Here is a 9,575-nt window from a genome sequence, read left to right on the forward strand (position 1 = left end):
ACTACACATCTCAATATATATGTAATAAATTACTTATAACATATATTATGGCAAATCTTTTCATAAAGGAGTTGTCATACGTACGACAAACATGAATTCTAGATTAATAGTCCTGGGAAGCATAAATCATAATTTCCTATTCATTCAAACATTTTAACAAACACCTAAAATGCATTTAGTATACAACTTAGTTTACACATACATGATATATTGAAAACGTCGTAACTAAGATCATATGGCAGCAATCAATTCAGACATAAATCATTGCTGACATTGAAAGCCTTGGAAACCATAACCTAAGCGTTTATAGTCCGCACCTTTTGTCGGTTTGCTCGTTACGAACTCGGTTCGCACACCACGTCTTTACCTATGGCGCAATAGCTACCTAAACATTGAAATAGGTTAGCTATTTTGTCGCTTCCTATATTTGGATTTCTAAAATGAGATTAGGGTTAGGATTTCTTACCCAAATCGAAGTCAAAATCGAGGGTGTAGCGACGGTGGGGTGGCGATTCAGCGTGTAGAGTCGTGAGAAAGGATCCCAACAACGATCTCCCTATCTCACTCTCTTCTCCTCACTCTTTCCTCCTCTTTTCTCTCTTCTCTCCCCTAGGGTTAGAGAAAATCGTATGGAATGAGAGAGGGGTGGGTTAAGGGCATTATATAGGCCCAGAATTGATGTCAATGGCCTCAGGGCCATGGTATACTTAGGGTATAGCCAAAAGGTGGTTGTTTCGGGCCAACGGAGCTCATCTGGAGGTCTATTGCTTGCATACAGTCTGGAGAAAGTTCCTTGACAATGGATCTATGGCAGTTTAAGATTTCGGTCTGATCGGATTTGTGAATTGACCTGGAGGACCTGTTTCAGTTCAATGGTCATCGCCACTCGATCAGGGCCACAAGTGTACCGGTATGTGTAGGGAAATTTTCCTGATCTAAGGGTGTAGTTAGGTCAAAATCTGACAATCTAAAATCTTAAATTTAGCCTATAAGCGAACGGCCCAATTCACTTAAGTTTGAGTTCATTTTCTAAAAATATTCGCGTTTCTCACACACTTCGCTCCAGGCTCAAGTTGTGCATTTCTGGATACTATTTGGATTCAATTCCTGCGATGCTTGTCAAGCCCAGTATGGTGGTCATAACCTTATAGTTTTGTGGTAATCGGACTTTCGACGCGTGGTCCAGGTCTGATACGGGGTTTCAATGTGCTCCTGCGAGCAACTGGGTTTTGAGATTGCTTATAGGTTTTTAGGTAATGTTGAACTAGCGATTCCAATGGTTTTGGGTCTTACAGCTCATATAGAAAGTGGTTCGAGCTAATTCTCCGATTTCAATCAATTTAGTACTTAATTAAACTACGCCTAAATTCTAAAGAATTCGGTCCTTAGTAATTTTTGCCTGAGGTGGTAATCGGGTCTTTGTACAGATTTTTCCGAGACATTACAGAGGCGGTTTCAAAGTCAGTCCAAGTAAAGGTTATAAATATGGGTTTTTAAGGAGTTCTAAGCACGAATTAAGGTTGAAAGAGTGGAGCAAGGTGTTGGAAAACTTCAAGGAGTCCTTATTTCTTCCCCAATCTTCTTCTTCTAGTTAGTTTTTATGTTTTCTTTAAGAGCTTTTATTTTAATCATGTCTTTAGTTAGATAATCTCTTAGCTAGAGCTAAGAGGTGAAGCTTGTAGTTTGTTTAGATAATAATCTTGCATTGATTCATGTTTATATTGAACTTCTATTGATTTATAGTTTGATCAATTAAGGAATATTTTCATTTTTCTGTGGTTTATTGTGACTTTGATTACAGTAGATGCTTAGAAAGCTTTTGATATCTTCTTATCTTGTTTCGTAATTGTGAGATCTGTAAAATTCATGATCCACCATTCTCTCCTAGGCATGGTAGATGGTTGAATTCCCTACGATCATCACAATGGTGCTTCATGTGGGAACTAATTGTAACGCCCCGTGTTTTCGGGACCCGAGTATATGACTCATTTCCCAAAAATCCTAAAAAGAGCCAAATTCCATATATAATCTTTTTCTTTTATTAGAGTTAGTAGATAAGCGTAGAATGGATAAGTCAGCATAAATGGAAATTTTCATTTACATTTAGAATATATAAAAGGTTGCCCATAATGTCTTATACAAAAAATGTCTTGATATTAACAACACAAGATTTACAAGATTCAATACATGAGAAATGTTAAAATGCATTTAAACATAAGCCACAAGGTCGTGCAACTTCTCGTAACAATACAGTCGTGCATCCATCCGACTACTCACCAGTCTGAACCTAAAAATCAATTAAGCCACCTGTATAGTTATATATTTGATGGATGAGTGGCCAACTCAATGTGAATTCCCCTCAAGATCACACACCGCCGCATTAGGTAAGCATAGTTATGAAAGCACAACAAAACATTACATGATGTAGTCTTATTATATGCATGAATGCATCATCGCCTCGGGGATGCTCATCCATGCGGAGATTGAGCTCATCACCCATACAATCATTGACCTGGGAATGCTCATCCAGTCGGACAGAGCCTGGCCATCAGCGAAGCACATTATGTGCTTATATCACGTACCGCATAACGACTACCTATCGTACATCACGTATGTTAGCGATAGACGTTGGTCTGTGCCATGTATGCATGATTAGTCAAACCATTATTAGTCTAGTTACAATCAACCAATTTAAATAAGCTCAAGGTCACTACAGGAGGCTCGTCACCCAGTGTACGCCAACACTCGGGCATAGGTCCCATACCACCATCCCCAGCTCATGAGGCTACCACCTTAGGATGTTTAATGGAAATCCGTCAACTAGTGGACGATCATATTTTAGTATATAGGGCTTACCATTATATGGTTGCATAAATAAAATGTCGAACCCATCTAGGGCAAATACCAAAACAAAGTCACATAGGGCGAATACCAAAACTAAACCACACAAGGCAATTATCAAAATTAAGCCACCTAGGGCCAATATCGAAACCATGTGATAAAAGACCATCCTTAAAAGTCATTGGACACAACAACCCGGGATGGTAAGCCCACATCAATGATCAATTTAAACCACCACTCAATAACCACTAAGTCGAAGGTCCATTACGATCACAACTAGTCGAGTTACTAAAAAGGCCAAGCTATATTTCCTAGAGGGGGGGTGAATAGGACAATGCCAAATAAAAACTTATAACAGCGGAATTTAAAAGAAAATGATAGCCAAAGTAAATTACAATGCAGTAAATTAAAATAACCTCAAAATTCAGATCTTGAGAGGTTGATACAAACGTTGTTCTAAGGATAACCTTACACCAAAAACCAGAGTTTATGGTAGGACAACCTTATTTCTAGAAAGATCTTTGTATCAAATCTCAAATCGAAGAGGAATACAAAAATAAATACAAACTGAATTGAAATGAATAGTAATCATAAATGTATTGTTCTAGGGACAGCCATACACCATAAAAATGGCAGGGCAACCTTTCTGGAACAACTTTCAAATGAAATTGAAAATCAAGCCATAAAGGAATAGCAGAAAATAAATTCTAAAGTATTACAACATTCTCTCAATGCTTGAATTAAATGATTACAACATTCACCACCATACATACCTCCCACAAAAGAAATAATTAAAGATTAGAAGAATAAATCAATCAACCACAACACCAGGTTTTATAGTGGTTCGCCTGTGTGTTCACCAACTGTTAAACAACAGCCACACAAAATGCTACTCCACTTCTGATATCCTCACACAGGGGATATTAGCGTTTACTAAAAATAGGTTTTCCCAGGTTCACCCAAAACCTTTACAATTGTGTCTTTGTCTATGGGCTTACACAATTAAAAAAACCCCACTTCTGAGTTTTCCTGGCTCTCCTCAGATAACCAATATAACAAGATTTTTCTGGCAAATCTTGAAAGAAACCAAAACAAAAAGGAATTTACAATTAAATGTAAAATACCTGATTATCTCCTTCGATGTAGCAGCCCGGTAGAACCAAATCAGAGTAGATGATTGAATGTCCAAGTTCAATGTCTAATACTCGATTACAATGGTTCTAATTCTAATAGATTTTAAATTAAACCAACTAGGGCTTGCCTTAATTGATTTTGATTCCAAAGAAAGGGAATAAAAATTCCTCTTATCAAATCAGATTGGAATAACAGAAACAAAATCAATTAAAATAAAGCTAAGGAAAGAGAATATTAAATAAACACACTTAGCTTAGATGGAGCATAGAATTATCTCTCAGAAGTTCGACGAAGATTGGCTTGAATAGATTAATTAATTCGATTATTTCTTCTGAGATTCGTGCTCTATTTATAGGTGAGAAGATCGTGTCTTCGACTGGTCTAGAGTGCTCTTCGACTAGTCAAAGTAACAACAGATATTTGAAAAATCCAGCGGGATATGCTCTGACCGTTCTACGACTGGTTGTAGGTCACCTACGACTGGTCGTAGCTCTCCTACGACCAGTCGTAGGACCTGAAAAAACTTCGCTGGAATTCGAGTCGAAGATGTTCGACTGGTCGAAGATGCAGTCGACACTATTCCTACGACTGATCGAACAAATTCCTAGACTGGTCGAAGCCTAACAGATTTCATCCAGAATTTGTAACAAACTCACGACTGATCGAGGAATTTCTTAGACTGGTCGAAGCAAGTCTAGGACTAGTCGAAGAAGACCTAGGACTAGTCGAAGAACAGACCAATCACATGTAAAATAAACATTTGGTTTATGTATCCGAAATGACCTACTTCTAAGGTCAACCTATGGTCAGTCAAACCTCAATCATGAAGTATGGACATTGAAACATTAGGAACAAGTGACCTTGAAGAATCAGTCTTGAAGTCTTGATGTAGATCAACCTTGATGTAGCTTAATCTTGAAAGGGTCTTGAGATCTTTACCAACTGCTTTGTACTATTCTTGAAGTCTTGCAGCTTGAGTCTTGTCTTGTGAGCTTTGCTTATTGTGAGCTTAGCTTGTTCATGAATGTTGATCCTTGAGAGAGCTTCACTTATGCAAGTTATATATAACATAACAGTGATTTTGGCACCACAAATTTGACAACAGACAGGGATATAAACTATAGCACTTACAATCTCCCCCTTTGTCAAATTAGTGACAAAACACATAACCAAGATAAAGAAAAGTAAAACAACTGGTTAATACCTGCAAGTAAATATTCAATATTACCTGCAAATCAATATTCAATTTTCAACATTCAACCAGTTTCATTCAACAAGATCAAACATATACTCCCCCTGACTCCCCCTGAGTAACATAACCAATGCTACTCCTCTCACAATCACATTAAGAACAAACCATTCTCCCCCTTTTTGTCACAATATGACAAAGGAGAACTAAATAAAGGAAGTCATGAGAGGAAACATGAGGAAGTAAGAGAGTATAGCAAAAGAGTCATAGAGATACTCAAGATAGTATCACATATATTCAGCATAAATATTACATCAAGAACAAATATCCAGCATAAATATTACATAAAATCCAACTCAAAATCAAGTGAATAAGTGCTAAGTAATAAAGTTATTACAGACCAAAAGTCTCATAAAAACTACTCAGAACTAGAACTTGATGAAGGAGCAGGAATAGAGGGATCAAGTTGGTGCATGCCTTTGTTCAAGCGCCTAAGATATTTGCGCATATACTTGGATTGTAAATCATGAGCAACAGACATGTTTTCCAACTTAACATTTATATTCTCAACTTTATCCTCTAATGCACTCAAACGTGCATCAACATCAGATGGTACAAAATCTGGATCATTTGCTGAGTCAGAATCCAGTTCCTCAAAAATGTCATCCATATTAATGTCAACACCAGCTTCTTCATGACCACCACCACCACCACCACCTTGTTCAGGAAGCAGATCCAACTTCATCTTATTAATATTTGTATTGTTGAAGATCAGATGATGGATAGGTGCCTCATCAACTGGCATATCGACTAACATATGTGTAGCCAATACAGTCATAAAATAGGCAAAAGGAATGTCACTATGACCAGGATAGAGTCGAAACTGAATAATGAAATGACAGATTAAGGAAGGCAAAAAAATCTGAGTACCATTGGAAATAGCATGGATAACACGAACCATAAACGAAGTCAAGTCAGATTTATTACCCGAACGAGGATACAGATTAGACATAAAGATTCTGTGGAGAATTCTATACTTGGGTAACAAATACCTTGTGGGAAGCGCATTCCCTTTTTGAGTCCATTGAACATCCATGTTGCACAAGTCTCTAGTGAGCATGCGTTTTCAGCCATTGAGGGTTTATCAGTTAAATTATGAATAGGAATACCCTCATCATTCACAGGAATTTCTATAAGGTCTGAAATTAAATGACGATCAACGTCAAAAGGCCCTTCTCTAGTAGAAATTTGAAAAGTTAAATTATCCTATGAAAATGCACTAATACATGTAAACATAGATTGAGCAATGGACCGGTATGCAGGCCCACCCCAATGCAATAAGTTAACCCAACCTACAGCTTCAAGTATAGGAAGGATGTCAAAAGGTGCAATATGATTGACATCAACAGGATGTTCAACGATAACATTACGAGATCTAATGTCCCTAACATATGATGGATCATCATTAGGAACAAGAAGATGACGCTTAGAGATAGCGGTCGATCTGGAGGAAGAAGAAGGACCACGTGAAGTAGTTTTTCTACCTCTAGAAGCCATTTGCAACAAGGATTTCAAGAAATTAATAAGTTGCAAAGGATTGAGAAGTGGGTTTAATCAAAATAGATTTTTCACAATCCAAACCCCAAATCTCAATGATTTTCAAAATAGAAAGCTACAAGAGAGAAAAGGAAGTAATTTTGACACAAATATGCAAGAAAAACGGGATTTAGAACACTAACCTTGAAGAACTTGAAGGATGGGTTCGACAAGTCGAAGTTCGGCTCCAAGGAGAAGAAAGAAGAAATGAGGAAGAAAGTGAAAAAATCCCCAATTTGAAGTGAAACCCGTGTTCCACGACTGGTCGTGGGTATCTACGACCGGTCGTGTAAACCCCAAAAATTCAAATTACTTGCAAATTATACAAAAATTAGAATTCAATCTAGCAAATATATACACTATAATACAAGTAGGCATAAATATTCAATTTAAAATGCACATGCCAAGATCAAATTTCATTTTTTTGAACCTGCTTTTATCAAGAGGTTTTGTGAAAATGTCAGCTCGTTGATCTTCAGTAGGAATATATTCTAGAGATATAACTTTTTCTTCTACTAATTCCCTTATATAATGAAATCTAATGTCAATGTGCTTAGTACGAGAATGCTGAATAGGATTTTTTGAAATATTTATTACACTGGAATTATCACAATGTAATAACATAGAATCCTGTTTAAGTCCATAATCACTTAGCATTCGTTGCATCCAAACAAGCTGTGTACATGCATTACCAGCTGCGATATACTCAGCTTCAGCTGTTGAAAGTGATATAGAATTTTGTTTTTTACTAAACCAGGAAACTAGACAATTTCTAATGTAAAAACAACCCCCACTGGTTGATTTTCTATCATCTAGATTACCAGCCCAGTCAGCATCCGAGTACCCAGCTAATTGGACATTAGTTTCATGAGGATACCAGAGACCAAGATTTATAGTACTTGCGACATATCTAATAATTCGCTTGACAGCAATCAAGTGAGATTCTTTTGGATCAGATTGATATCTTGCGCAAATACCAACACTTAGAGAAATATCAGGTCTACTAGCAGTTAAATATAACAAACTACCAATTATACTCCGATAAAGTTTTGAGTCAACATTTTTACCATTAGAGTCTTTTGATAGTTTCAGCGTAGTACTCATAGGAGTATTGAAATTCTTGCCATTCTCAAATCCAAATCTCTTGATTAGATTCAAGGCATACTTAGATTGAGAAATGAATATTCCTTCAGGTTGTTGCTTTACTTGCAATCCAAGGAAATAAGTCAATTCCCCAACCATGCTCATTTCGAACTGTGATTTCATCAAATCTGCAAACTCAGTATCAAGTTAGTACAAGTTGATCCATAAATGATATCATCAACATAAATCTGTACCATTAAGATATGATCATTATGTTCTTAACAAATAGAGTTTTATCAACAAATCCCATTTGAAAATTATGACTTAGAAGAAATTTCGTTAGTTTCTCATACCATGCCCTACGTGCTTGTTTTAATCCTTAAAGTGCCTTTTTAAGCCGATATACATGATCAGTATTTTTGGAGTCTTCAAAACCCATTGGATGTTCAACATAGACTTCTTCATGTAAATCGCCATTTAGAAAAGCACTTTTCACATCCATCTGATAGATCTTTATCTTTTTAAAACATGTAATGGATATAAATAGTCTGATAGATTCAAGGCGTGCTACTGGTGTAAAGGTTTCATCAAAATCAATCCCTTCAATTTGAGTATAACCTTGTACCACTAGTCTAGCCTTGTTTCTAATTATATTTCCACATTCGTCAGACTTATTTTTGAAAATCCATTTTGTTCCAATGATGTGTTTATCTTTAGGTCTTGGTACGAGATACCAAACATCATTTCTTACGAATTGGTTGAGTTCATCTTGCATCGCAACAATCTAGTTCTCATCGGCCAGAGCTTCTTTTACATTAGAAGGTTCAATTTGGGATGTAAAACATACATAATTACATATATCCTCAAGTTGTCTACGGGTGCGAACACCAGTGAGAGGGTTTTCAAGAATTTGTGTGGTTAGATGATCTTTAACAGTCCTCAATTCAGAATCAGTCTGATTCGATGAAGTATCAGGTTTATCAATGATTAGTACTTCATCATTATCTGAATTAGAAATTGGTGTGTTTAAGTGATCATCAATGACAACATTAATGGATTCTTGAATCACACCAGTCCTTTTGTTTAGAACCCTATAAACTCGACTGTTTAAGGAATATCCTAGAAAAATCCCTTCATCACTCTTCGTATCGAATTTTTCCAAATTTTCACGATCACGTAAAATATAGCACTTGCTGCCAAAAACTCGAAAGTATTTAACAGTAGGCTTTTTATTGAACCACAATTCGTAAGCCGTTTTATTATTATCTTTTTTAGTGTAGACTCGGTTAATAATATAGCAAGCTGTGTTGACTGCTTTAGCCCAAAGATTTTAAGAGAGCTTCATGCTATTCAACATGACATTAGCCATATCTTGAAGCACCCTATTCTTTCTTTCAACAATTCCATTTTGTTGTGGAGTTTTGGGAGTAGAGAATTCATGTAATATTCCTTGGTCGGTACAGAACTTCTCAAAATTGCTATTCTCAAATTCAGATCCATGATCACTACGAATTTTACTGATTTGAGAAGATTTTTCAGTTTGAATCCTTTTGAGAACTTTTCTTACTTCTTTAAGGGTTTCAGATTTGTCCCTTAAGAAGACTACCCACGTATATCTGGTAAAGTCATTAACTATTACCAGGATATACTTTTTGTCACCACGACTTTTCGTTCTGGTAGGTCCTATCAGATCCATGTGGAAAAGTTCGAGTGGTCTTGATGTGGTATTTGA

This window comes from Magnolia sinica, chromosome 6 (genome assembly GCF_029962835.1).
Source record: "Magnolia sinica isolate HGM2019 chromosome 6, MsV1, whole genome shotgun sequence".
Lineage (NCBI taxonomy): Eukaryota > Viridiplantae > Streptophyta > Magnoliopsida > Magnoliales > Magnoliaceae > Magnolia > Magnolia sinica.